A 13,409-nucleotide genomic window follows, 5' to 3' on the forward strand; every position below is an offset into this window, starting at 1 on the left:
AAACAAAGCTGGGCCAGTTGTCAATTTTGAACTTGAGATTGAGCGATGTTTGTTAACCAAAGGTATTAAGGGATCTGGAGCAAAGGAATGCAAACGGATATCGATCGATGACTTAATTAAATGGCAGAAAGGCTCCAGGCATGAAATGGCCTGCTCCTGTTGTTATTTTCTTTGCTAAATGATCAAAGTGCGAATGTAAAGTTGAGTATCGCGATTTAAAACAGCGCCCGAACAGGGACTTGAACCCTGGACCCTCAGATTAAAAGTCTGATGCTCTACCGACTGAGCTATCCGGGCTCTTGCAATGCAAAGCTCACAAAAGTACTTTCATTGGCTGCAGTGCATCATTGCATCTCCGACAAATTCAATTTACTTGTCCATAATCCAACCTGTACTGCACATTTCTCCCACAAATCCAGATTGACTGCCTCAGACCAGCATCACTTCAGAAATATTAAAACACCCACAAAAGTCACGCTCGTTAGCAGCGGAGTCAGATGTGACAAGTGCCGTCCCCCAGATATCTGTATTAGATCATCAACTGTTCACCGTATTTATGACTGACTTGGATGGAGCACTGTACATCATATTTTGAAGATCGCACTAAGTTAGACGGTCCGCTCGTAGTGCAGTTGGGAAATGGAGGTAACCAAATGGACAGAGACAGACACAGTAAGCCGGCCAAAACCAATGCAAATCGAGTTCAATGTACGCAAGTGTGACACCAGCCACTTTGGAACAAAGTAATATATTTCTGAGTATTTTCTCAATAATGGGAAGCTATTAACTGTTGAGGAGCAAAGTGGTTTATGAGTCCCAGTTCAAAAATTATTATTAGCTTGTAGACATGGAGCAAAGACATTTGATAAAGTCCCGCATATGGGACATTGGGCTAAATTTGAAACGCATGTAATTGAAGGCAAATTATTTACCTGGTTAGGAAATTGGTGGCACGGCAGGAGACAAAGTTTGCAGATGATGATCAGGTACATTAATTGGCAGAATATGACGAGTGGTGTCTCTGATTGATCACTTTTGGGAACTCAACTAATGACCGATTTCATTAACGACTTACTTGATGGGATTGAGAGCCACACATCCAAGTTTGAGGATGACAAATAAGATAGGCGGCATTATAATCAGTTGAGATGGAAGCAAGAAATTTGACCAGATATTCATAGATTAAGTGAATGTGCAATTTTCTGGCAAATTGATTTAAATATTAGCAAGTGTGACGTGATTCACTGCCGATCTTTATAGGAGTATTTAGAATACACTCCTTATAATGTTAAGCTGGAAACAGTTGATATCCAATTAGACTTGTGTCCCTGTACAAATATTATTAAATGGTCATGGACAGGTACAGAAAAGATTCAAAAAGCTAATTGAAAAGTGATACTTATATCTGTAGGATTACAATATAAGAGGGTGAAATGATGCCACAGCTGTACATAGCACTGGTTAGGCCACAGCTGCGGTACTGTGTTCAATTCTTGGCATCACAGCTTGGGAATGTATTATTAGGCTTAAAAAGTGAAGGAGACATAGAGTCCAAGGGACAAATTACAACGGGATATTGCACAAACTCGGGTTTTTTTCCTGGAATTTAGAAGCTTAAGTGGTGATTTGATTGAAGTATTCACGATATTAAGAGGAAATGCCAGTGTAGATAGCGAGAAGCTATTTCTGAGGATTGACCCATCTGGGAGAAGGGGCCATAGCCTCAACATTAGATCCAAGCGTTTCAGGAGAGAAATTTGTGTGACAGAAATTTGTAACACACTTCTGCAAACAGCAAACAAAGCTGGGCCAGTTGTCAATTTTGAACTTGAGATTGAGCGATGTTTGTTAACCAAAGGTATTAAGGGATCTGGAGCAAAGGAATGCAAACGGATATCGATCGATGACTTAATTAAATGGCAGAAAGGCTCCAGGCATGAAATGGCCTGCTCCTGTTGTTATTTTCTTTGCTAAATGATCAAAGTGCGAATGTAAAGTTGAGTATCGCGATTTAAAACAGCGCCCGAACAGGGACTTGAACCCTGGACCCTCAGATTAAAAGTCTGATGCTCTACCGACTGAGCTATCCGGGCTCTTGCAATGCAAAGCTCACAAAAGTACTTTCATTGGCTGCAGTGCATCATTGCATCTCCGACAAATTCAATTTACTTGTCCATAATCCAACCTGTACTGCACATTTCTCCCACAAATCCAGATTGACTGCCTCAGACCAGCATCACTTCAGAAATATTAAAACACCCACAAAAGTCACGCTCGTTAGCAGCGGAGTCAGATGTGACAAGTGCCGTCCCCCAGATATCTGTATTAGATCATCAACTGTTCACCGTATTTATGACTGACTTGGATGGAGCACTGTACATCATATTTTGAAGATCGCACTAAGTTAGACGGTCCGCTCGTAGTGCAGTTGGGAAATGGAGGTAACCAAATGGACAGAGACAGACACAGTAAGCCGGCCAAAACCAATGCAAATCGAGTTCAATGTACGCAAGTGTGACACCAGCCACTTTGGAACAAAGTAATATATTTCTGAGTATTTTCTCAATAATGGGAAGCTATTAACTGTTGAGGAGCAAAGTGGTTTATGAGTCCCAGTTCAAAAATTATTATTAGCTTGTAGACATGGAGCAAAGACATTTGATAAAGTCCCGCATATGGGACATTGGGCTAAATTTGAAACGCATGTAATTGAAGGCAAATTATTTACCTGGTTAGGAAATTGGTGGCACGGCAGGAGACAAAGTTTGCAGATGATGATCAGGTACATTAATTGGCAGAATATGACGAGTGGTGTCTCTGATTGATCACTTTTGGGAACTCAACTAATGACCGATTTCATTAACGACTTACTTGATGGGATTGAGAGCCACACATCCAAGTTTGAGGATGACAAATAAGATAGGCGGCATTATAATCAGTTGAGATGGAAGCAAGAAATTTGACCAGATATTCATAGATTAAGTGAATGTGCAATTTTCTGGCAAATTGATTTAAATATTAGCAAGTGTGACGTGATTCACTGCCGATCTTTATAGGAGTATTAAGAATACACTCCTTATAATGTTAAGCTGGAAACAGTTGAGATCCTAATAGACTTGTGTCCCTGTACAAATATTATTAAATGTTCATGGACAGGTACAGAAAAGATTCAAAAAGCTAATAGAAAGGTGATACTTATATCTGTAGGATTACAATATAAGAGGGTGAAATGATGCCACAGCTGTACATAGCACTGGTTAGGCCACAGCTGCGGTACTGTGTTCAATTCTTGGCATCACAGCTTGGGAATGTATTATTAGGCTTAAAAAGTGAAGGAGACATAGAGTCCAAGGGACAAATTACAACGGGATATTGCACAAACTCGGGTTTTTTTCCTGGAATTTAGAAGCTTAAGTGGTGATTTGATTGAAGTATTCACGATATTAAGATGAAATGCCAGTGTAGATAGCGAGAAGCTATTTCTGAGGATTGACCCATCTGGGAGAAGGGGCCATAGCCTCAACATTAGATCCAAGCGTTTCAGGAGAGAAATTTGTGTGACAGAAATTTGTAACACACTTCCGCAAACAGCAAATAAAGCTGGGCCAGTTGTCAATTTTGAACTTGAGATTGAGAGATGTTTGTTAACCAAAGGTATTAAGGGATCTGGAGCAAAGGAATGCAAACGGATATCGATCGATGACTTAATTAAATGGCAGAAAAGCTCCAGGCATGAAATGGCCTGCCCCTGTTGTTATTTTCTTTGCTAAATGATCAAAGTGCGAATGTAAAGTTGAGTATCGCGATTTAAAACAGCGCCCGAACAGGGACTTGAACCCTGGACCGTCAGATTAAAAGTCTGATGCTCTACCGACTGAGCTATCCGTGCTCTTGCAATTCAAAGCTCACAAAAGTACTTTCACTGGCTGCAGTGCATCATTGCAACTCCGACAAATTCAATTTACTTGTCCATAATCCAACCTGTGCAGCACATTTCTCCCACAAATCCAGATTGACTGCCTCAGACCAGCATCACTTCAGAAATATTAACACACCCACAAAAGACACGCTCGTTAGCAGCGGAGTCAGATGTGACAAGTGCCGTCCCCCAGATATCTGTATTAGATCATCAACTGTTCACCGTATTTATGACTGACTTGGATGGAGCAATGTACATCATATTTTGAAGATCGCACTAAGTTAGACGGTCCGCTCGTAGTGCAGTTGGGAAATGGAGGTAACCAAATGGACAGAGACAGTAAGCCGGCCAAAACAAATGCAAATCGAGTTCAATGTACGCAAGTGTGACACCAGCCACTTTGGAACAAAGTAATATAGTTCTGAGTATTTTCTCAATAATGGGAAGCTATTAACTGTTGAGGAGCAAAGAGGTTTATGAGTCCCAGTTCAAAAATTATTATTAGCTTGTAGACATGGAGCAAAGACATTTGATAAAGTCCCGCATATGGGACATTGGGCTAAATTTGAAACGCATGTAATTGAAGGCAAATTATTTACCTGGTTAGGAAATTGGTGGCACGGCAGGAGACAAAGTTTGCAGATGATGATCAGGTACATTGATTGGCAGAATATGACGAGTGGTGTCTCTGATTGATCACTTTTGGGAACTCAACTAGTCACCGATTTCTTTAACGACTTACTTGATGGGATTGAGAGCCACACATCCAAGTTTGAGGATGACAAATAAGATAGGCGGCATTATAATCAGTTGAGATGGAAGCAAGAAATTTGACCAGATATTCATAGATTAAGTGAATGTGCAATTTTCTGGCAAGTGTGACGTGATTCACTGCCGATCTTTATAGGAGTATTTAGAATACACTCCTTATAATGTTAAGCTGGAAACAGTTGAGATCCAAATAGACTTGTGTCCCTGTACAAATATTACTAAATCGTCATAGACAGGTACAGAAAAGATTCAAAAAGCTAATTGAAAAGTGATACTTATATCTGTAGGATTACAATATAAGAGGGTGAAATGATGCCACAGCTGTACGTAGCACTGGTTAGGCCACAGCTGCGGTACTGTGTTCAATTCTTGGCATCACAGCTTGGGAATGTATTATTAGGCTTAAAAAGTGAAGGAGACATGGAGTCCAAGGGACAAATTACAACGGGATATTGCACAAACTCGGGTTTTTTTCCTGGAATTTAGAAGCTTAAGTGGTGATTTGATTGAAGTATTCACGATATTAAGAGGAAATGCCAGTGTAGATAGCGAGAAGCTATTTCTGAGGATTGACCCATCTGGGAGAAGGGGCCATAGCCTCAACATTAGATCCAAGCGTTTCAGGAGAGAAATGTGTGTGACAGAAATGTGTAACACACTTCTGCAAACAGCAAATAAAGCTGGGCCAGTTGTCAATTTTGAACTTGAGATTGAGAGATATTTGTTAACCAAAGGTATTAAGGGATCTGGAGCAAAGGAATGCAAACGGATATCGATCGATGACTTAATTAAATGGCAGAAAGGCTCCAGGCATGAAATGGACTGCTCCTGTTGTTATTTTCTTTGCTAAATAATCAAAGTGCGAATGTAAAGTTGAGTATCGCGATTTAAAACAGCGCCCGAACAGGGACTTGAACCCTGGACCCTCAGATTAAAAGTCTGATGCTCTACCGACTGAGCTATCCGGGCTTTTGCAATTCAAAGCTCACAAAAGTACTTTCATTGGCTGCAGTGCATCATTGCATCTCCGACAAATTCAATTTACTTGTCCATAATCCAACCTGTACAGCACATTTCTCCCACAAATCCAGATTGACTGCCTCAGACCAGCATCACTTCAGAAATATTAACACACCCACAAAATACACGCTCGTTAGCAGCGGAGTCAGATGTGACAAGTGCCGTCCCCCAGATATCTGAATTACATCATCAACTGTTCACCGTATTTATGACTGACTTGGATGGAGCACTGTACATCATATTTTGAAGATCGCACTAAGTTAGACGGTCCGCTCGTAGTGCAGTTGGGAAATGGAGGTAACCAAATGGACAGAGACAGTAAGCCGGCCAAAACAAATGCAAATCGAGTTCAATGTACGCAAGTGTGACACCAGCCACTTTGGAACAAAATAATATAGTTCTGAGTATTTTCTCAATAATGGGAAGCTATTAACTGTTGAGGAGCAAAGAGGTTTATGAGTCCCAGTTCAAAAATTATTATTAGCTTGTAGACATGGAGCAAAGACATTTGATAAAGTCCCGCATATGGGACATTGGGCTAAATTTGAAACGCATGTAATTGAAGGAAAATTATTTACCTGGTTAGGAAATTGGTGGCACGGCAGGAGACAAAGTTTGCAGATGATGATCAGGTACATTAATTGGCAGAATATGACGAGTGGTGTTTCTGATTGATCACTTTTGGGAACTCAACTAATCACCGATTTCTTTAACGACTTACCTGATGGGATTGAGAGCCACACATTCAAGTTTGAGGATGACAAATAAGATAGGCGGCATTATAATCAGTTGAGATGGAAGCAAGAAATTTGACCAGATATTCATAGATTAAGTGAATGTGCAATTTTCTGGCAAATTGATTTAAATATTAGCAAGTGTGACGTGATTCACTGCCGATCTTTATAGGAGTATTTAGAATACACTCCTTATAATGTTAAGCTGGAAACAGTTGAGATCCAAATAGACTGGTGTCCCTGTACAAATATTACTAAATGGTCATGGACAGGTACAGAAAAGATTCAAAAAGCTAATTGAAAAGTGATACTTATATCTGTAGGATTACAATATAAGAGGGTGAAATGATGCCACAGCTGTACATAGCACTGGTTAGGCCACAGCTGCGGTACTGTGTTCAATTCTTGGCATCACAGCTTGGGAGTGTATTATTAGGCTTAAAAAGTGAAGGAGACATAGAGTCCAAGGGACAAATTACAACGGGATATTGCACAAACTCGGGTTTTTTTCCTGGAATTTAGAAGCTTAAGTGGTGATTTGATTGAAGTATTCACGATATTAAGAGGAAATGCCAGTGTAGATAGCGAGAAGCTATTTCTGAGGATTGACCCATCTGGGAGAAGGGGCCATAGCCTCAACATTAGATCCAAGCGTTTCAGGAGAGAAATTTGTGTGACAGAAATTTGTAACACACTTCCGCAAACAGCAAATAAAGCTGGGCCAGTTGTCAATTTTGAACTTGAGATTGAGAGATGTTTGTTAACCAAAGGTATTAAGGGATCTGGAGCAAAGGAATGCAAACGGATATCGATCGATGACTTAATTAAATGGCAGAAAGGCTCCAGGCATGAAATGGCCTGCTCCTGTTGTTATTTTCTTTGCTAAATGATCAAAGTGCGAAAGTAAAGTTGAGTATCGCGATTTAAAACAGCGCCCGAACAGGGACTTGAACCCTGCACCCTCAACTTAAAAGTCTGATGCTTTACCGACTGAGCTATCCGGGCTTTTGCAATTCAAAGCTCACAAAAGTACTTTCATTGGCTGCAGTGGATCATTGCATCTCCGACAAATTCAATTTACTTGTCCATAATCCAACCAGTGCAGCACATTTCTCCCACAAATCCGGATTGACTGCCTCAGACCACCATCACTTCAGAAATATTAACACACCCACAAAAGACACGCTCGTTAGCAGCGGAGTCAGATGTGACAAGTGCCGTCCCCCAGATATCTATATTAGATCATCAACTGTTCACCGTATTTATGACTGACTTGGATGGAGCACTGTACATCATATTATGAAGATCGCACTAAGTTAGACGGTCCGCTCGTAGTGCAGTTGGGAAATGTAGGTAACCAAATGGACAGAGACAGACACAGTAAGCCGGCCAAAACAAATGCAAATCGAGTTCAATGTACGCAAGTGTGACACCAGCCACTTTGGAACAAAGTAATATAGTTCTGAGTATTTTCTCAATAATGGGAAGCTATTAACTGTTGAGGAGCAAAGAGGTTTATGAGTCCCAGTTCAAAAATTATTATTAGCTTGTAGACATGGAGCAAAGACATTTGATAAAGTCCCGCATATGGGACATTGGGCTAAATTTGAAACGCATGTAATTGAAGGCAAATTATTTGCCTGGTTAGGAAATTGGTGGCACGGCAGGAGACAAAGTTTGCAGATGATGATCAGGTACATTAATTGGCAGAATATGACGAGTGGTGTCTCTGATTGATCACTTTTGGGAACTCAACTAATCACCGATTTCTTTAACGACTTACTTGATGGGATTGAGAGCCACACATCCAAGTTTGAGGATGACAAATAAGATAGGCGGCATTATAATCAGTTGAGATGGAAGCAAGAAATTTGACCAGATATTCATAGATTAAGTGAATGTGCAATTTTCTGGCAAGTGTGACGTGATTCACTGCCGATCTTTATAGGAGTATTTAGAATACACTCCTTATAATGTTAAGCTGGAAACAGTTGAGATCCAAATAGACTTGTGTCCCTGTACAAATATTACTAAATCGTCATAGACAGGTACAGAAAAGATTCAAAAAGCTAATTGAAAAGTGATACTTATATCTGTAGGATTACAATATAAGAGGGTGAAATGATGCCACAGCTGTACGTAGCACTGGTTAGGCCACAGCTGCGGTACTGTGTTCAATTCTTGGCATCACAGCTTGGGAATGTATTATTAGGCTTAAAAAGTGAAGGAGACATGGAGTCCAAGGGACAAATTACAACGGGATATTGCACAAACTCGGTGTTTTTTTCCTGGAATTTAGAAGCTTAAGTGGTGATTTGATTGAAGTATTCACGATATTAAGAGGAAATGCCAGTGTAGATAGCGAGAAGCTATTTCTGAGGATTGACCCATCTGGGAGAAGGGGCCATAGCCTCAACATTAGATCCAAGCGTTTCAGGAGAGAAATTTGTGTGACAGAAATTTGTAACACACTTCTGCAAACAGCAAATAAAGCTGGGCCAGTTGTCAATTTTGAACTTGAGATTGAGAGATGTTTGTTAACCAAAGGTATTAAGGGATCTGGAGCAAAGGAATGCAAACGGATATCGATCGATGACTTAATTAAATGGCAGAAAGGCTCCAGGCATGAAATGGCCTGCTCCTGTTGTTATTTTTTTTGCTAAATGATCAAAGTGCGAATGTAAAGTTGAGTATCGCGATTTAAAACAGCGCCCGAACAGGGACTTGAACCCTAGACCCTCAAATTAAAAGTCTGATGCTCTACCGACTGAGCTATCCGGGCTCTTGCAATTCAAAGCTAACAAAAGTACTTTCATTGGCTGCAGTGCATCATTGCATCTCCGACAAATTCAATTTACTTGTCCATAATCCAACCTGTACAGCACATTTCTCCCACAAACCCAGATTGACTGCCTCAGACCAGCATCACTTCAGAAATATTAACACACCCACAAAAGTCACGTACGTTAGCAGCGGAGTCAGATGTGACAAGTGCCGTCCCCCAGATATCTGTATTAGATCATCAACTGTTCACCGTATTTATGACTGACTTGGATGGAGCAATGTACATCATATTTTGAAGATCGCACTAAGTTAGACGGTCCGCTCGTAGTGCAGTTGGGAAATGGAGGTAACCAAATGGACAGAGACAGTAAGCCGGCCAAAACAAATGCAAATCGAGTTCAATGTACGCAAGTGTGACACCAGCCACTTTGGAACAAAGTAATATAGTTCTGAGTATTTTCTCAATAATGGGAAGCTATTAACTGTTGAGGAGCAAAGAGGTTTATGAGTCCCAGTTCAAAAAATATTATTAGCTTGTAGACATGGAGCAAAGACATTTGATAAAGTCCCGCATATGGGACATTGGGCTAAATTTGAAACGCATGTAATTGAAGGCAAATTATTTGCCTGGTTAGGAAATTGGTGGCACGGCAGGAGACAAAGTTTGCAGATGATGATCAGGTACATTAATTGGCAGAATATGACGAGTGGTGTCTCTGATTGATCACTTTTGGGAACTCAACTAATCACCGATTTCTTTAACGACTTACTGGATGGGATTGAGAGCCACACATCCAAGTTTGAGGATGACAAATAAGATAGGCGGCATTATAATCAGTTGAGATGGAAGCAAGAAATTTGACCAGATATTCATAGATTAAGTGAATGTGCAATTTTCTGGCAAGTGTGACGTGATTCACTGCCGATCTTTATAGGAGTATTTAGAATACACTCCTTATAATGTTAAGCTGGAAACAGTTGAGATCCAAATAGACTTGTGTCCCTGTACAAATATTACTAAATCGTCATAGACAGGTACAGAAAAGATTCAAAAAGCTAATTGAAAAGTGATACTTATATCTGTAGGATTACAATATAAGAGGGTGAAATGATGCCACAGCTGTACGTAGCACTGGTTAGGCCACAGCTGCGGTACTGTGTTCAATTCTTGGCATCACAGCTTGGGAATGTATTATTAGGCTTAAAAAGTGAAGGAGACATGGAGTCCAAGGGACAAATTACAACGGGATATTGCACAAACTCGGGTTTTTTTCCTGGAATTTAGAAGCTTAAGTGGTGATTTGATTGAAGTATTCACGATATTAAGAGGAAATGCCAGTGTAGATAGCGAGAAGCTATTTCTGAGGATTGACCCATCTGGGAGAAGGGGCCATAGCCTCAACATTAGATCCAAGCGTTTCAGGAGAGAAATTTGTGTGACAGAAATTTGTAACACACTTCTGCAAACAGCAAATAAAGCTGGGCCAGTTGTCAATTTTGAACTTGAGATTGAGAGATGTTTGTTAACCAAAGGTATTAAGGGATCTGGAGCAAAGGAATGCAAACGGATATCGATCGATGACTTAATTAAATGGCAGAAAGGCTCCAGGCATGAAATGGCCTGCTCCTGTTGTTATTTTTTTTGCTAAATGATCAAAGTGCGAATGTAAAGTTGAGTATCGCGATTTAAAACAGCGCCCGAACAGGGACTTGAACCCTAGACCCTCAAATTAAAAGTCTGATGCTCTACCGACTGAGCTATCCGGGCTTTTGCAATTCAAAGCTAACAAAAGTACTTTCATTGGCTGCAGTGCATCATTGCATCTCCGACAAATTCAATTTACTTGTCCATAATCCAACCTGTACAGCACATTTCTCCCACAAACCCAGATTGACTGCCTCAGACCAGCATCACTTCAGAAATATTAACACACCCACAAAAGTCACGTACGTTAGCAACGGAGTCAGATGTGACAAGTGCCGTCCCCCAGATATCTGTATTAGATCATCAACTGTTCACCGTATTTATGACTGACTTGGATGGAGCAATGTACATCATATTTTGAAGATCGCACTAAGTTAGACGGTCCGCTCGTAGTGCAGTTGGGAAATGGAGGTAACCAAATGGACAGAGACAGTAAGCCGGCCAAAACAAATGCAAATCGAGTTCAATGTACGCAAGTGTGACACCAGCCACTTTGGAACAAAGTAATATAGTTCTGAGTATTTTCTCAATAATGGGAAGCTATTAACTGTTGAGGAGCAAAGAGGTTTATGAGTCCCAGTTCAAAAAATATTATTAGCTTGTAGACATGGAGCAAAGACATTTGATAAAGTCCCGCATATGGGACATTGGGCTAAATTTGAAACGCATGTAATTGAAGGCAAATTATTTGCCTGGTTAGGAAATTGGTGGCACGGCAGGAGACAAAGTTTGCAGATGATGATCAGGTACATTAATTGGCAGAATATGACGAGTGGTGTCTCTGATTGATCACTTTTGGGAACTCAACTAATCACCGATTTCTTTAACGACTTACTGGATGGGATTGAGAGCCACACATCCAAGTTTGAGGATGACAAATAAGATAGGCGGCATTATAATCAGTTGAGATGGAAGCAAGAAATTTGACCAGATATTCATAGATTAAGTGAATGTGCAATTTTCTGGCAAGTGTGACGTGATTCACTGCCGATCTTTATAGGAGTATTTAGAATACACTCCTTATAATGTTAAGCTGGAAACAGTTGAGATCCAAATAGACTTGTGTCCCTGTACAAATATTACTAAATCGTCATAGACAGGTACAGAAAAGATTCAAAAAGCTAATTGAAAAGTGATACTTATATCTGTAGGATTACAATATAAGAGGGTGAAATGATGCCACAGCTGTACGTAGCACTGGTTAGGCCACAGCTGCGGTACTGTGTTCAATTCTTGGCATCACAGCTTGGGAATGTATTATTAGGCTTAAAAAGTGAAGGAGACATGGAGTCCAAGGGACAAATTACAACGGGATATTGCACAAACTCGGGTTTTTTTCCTGGAATTTAGAAGCTTAAGTGGTGATTTGATTGAAGTATTCACGATATTAAGAGGAAATGCCAGTGTAGATAGCGAGAAGCTATTTCTGAGGATTGACCCATCTGGGAGAAGGGGCCATAGCCTCAACATTAGATCCAAGCGTTTCAGGAGAGAAATTTGTGTGACAGAAATGTGTAACACACTTCTGCAAACAGCAAATAAAGCTGGGCCAGTTGTCAATTTTGAACTATTTGTTAACCAAAGGTATTAAGGGATCTGGAGCAAAGGAATGCAAACGGATATCGATCGATGACTTAATTAAATGGCAGAAAGGCTCCAGGCATGAAATGGACTGCTCCTGTTGTTATTTTCTTTGCTAAATAATCAAAGTGCGAATGTAAAGTTGAGTATCGCGATTTAAAACAGCGCCCGAACAGGGACTTGAACCCTGGACCCTCAGATTAAAAGTCTGATGCTCTACCGACTGAGCTATCCGGGCTTTTGCAATTCAAAGCTCACAAAAGTACTTTCATTGGCTGCAGTGCATCATTGCATCTCCGACAAATTCAATTTACTTGTCCATAATCCAACCTGTACAGCACATTTCTCCCACAAATCCAGATTGACTGCCTCAGACCAGCATCACTTCAGAAATATTAACACACCCACAAAAGTCACGCTCGTTAGCAGCGGACTCAGATGTGACAAGTGCCGTCCCCCAGATATCTGAATTACATCATCAACTGTTCACCGTATTTATGACTGACTTGGATGGAGCACTGTACATCATATTTTGAAGATCGCACTAAGTTAGACGGTCCGCTCGTAGTGCAGTTGGGAAATGGAGGTAACCAAATGGACAGAGACAGTAAGCCGGCCAAAACAAATGCAAATCGAGTTCAATGTACGCAAGTGTGACACCAGCCACTTTGGAACAAAGTAATATAGTTCTGAGTATTTTCTCAATAATGGGAAGCTATTAACTGTTGAGGAGCAAAGAGGTTTATGAGTCCCAGTTCAAAAATTATTATTAGCTTGTAGACATGGAGCAAAGACATTTGATAAAGTCCCGCATATGGGACATTGGGCTAAATTTGAAACGCATGTAATTGAAGGCAAATTATTTACCTGGTTAGGAAATTGGTGGCACGGCAGG

At 40.5% G+C, this 13,409-nt stretch overlaps 7 non-coding genes across 7 annotated transcripts; all 7 read right to left on the minus strand.

Annotated features, from left to right (window-relative positions):
• Positions 1–224: 224 nt before the first annotated feature.
• Positions 225–297, minus strand: trnak-uuu (transfer RNA lysine (anticodon UUU)). The gene has a single exon. It is a non-coding gene; the product is annotated as a tRNA-Lys (tRNA).
• Positions 298–2,020: 1,723 nt separating this feature from the next.
• trnak-uuu (transfer RNA lysine (anticodon UUU)) lies at positions 2,021–2,093 on the minus strand. The gene has a single exon. It is a non-coding gene; the product is annotated as a tRNA-Lys (tRNA).
• A 1,723-nt stretch (positions 2,094–3,816) lies between these two features.
• On the minus strand, positions 3,817–3,889 carry trnak-uuu (transfer RNA lysine (anticodon UUU)). Its single transcript has one exon. It is a non-coding gene; the product is annotated as a tRNA-Lys (tRNA).
• A 1,697-nt stretch (positions 3,890–5,586) lies between these two features.
• trnak-uuu (transfer RNA lysine (anticodon UUU)) lies at positions 5,587–5,659 on the minus strand. Its single transcript has one exon. It is a non-coding gene; the product is annotated as a tRNA-Lys (tRNA).
• A 3,494-nt stretch (positions 5,660–9,153) lies between these two features.
• trnak-uuu (transfer RNA lysine (anticodon UUU)) lies at positions 9,154–9,226 on the minus strand. Its single transcript has one exon. It is a non-coding gene; the product is annotated as a tRNA-Lys (tRNA).
• Positions 9,227–10,923: 1,697 nt separating this feature from the next.
• On the minus strand, positions 10,924–10,996 carry trnak-uuu (transfer RNA lysine (anticodon UUU)). The gene has a single exon. It is a non-coding gene; the product is annotated as a tRNA-Lys (tRNA).
• A 1,683-nt stretch (positions 10,997–12,679) lies between these two features.
• Positions 12,680–12,752, minus strand: trnak-uuu (transfer RNA lysine (anticodon UUU)). The gene has a single exon. It is a non-coding gene; the product is annotated as a tRNA-Lys (tRNA).
• Positions 12,753–13,409: the final 657 nt, after the last annotated feature.

The sequence above is a fragment of the Somniosus microcephalus genome, unplaced genomic scaffold (assembly GCF_052327205.1).
Source record: "Somniosus microcephalus isolate GS21.2 unplaced genomic scaffold, FLI_Smic_1.0 unresolved_chr5, whole genome shotgun sequence".
Lineage (NCBI taxonomy): Eukaryota > Metazoa > Chordata > Chondrichthyes > Squaliformes > Somniosidae > Somniosus > Somniosus microcephalus.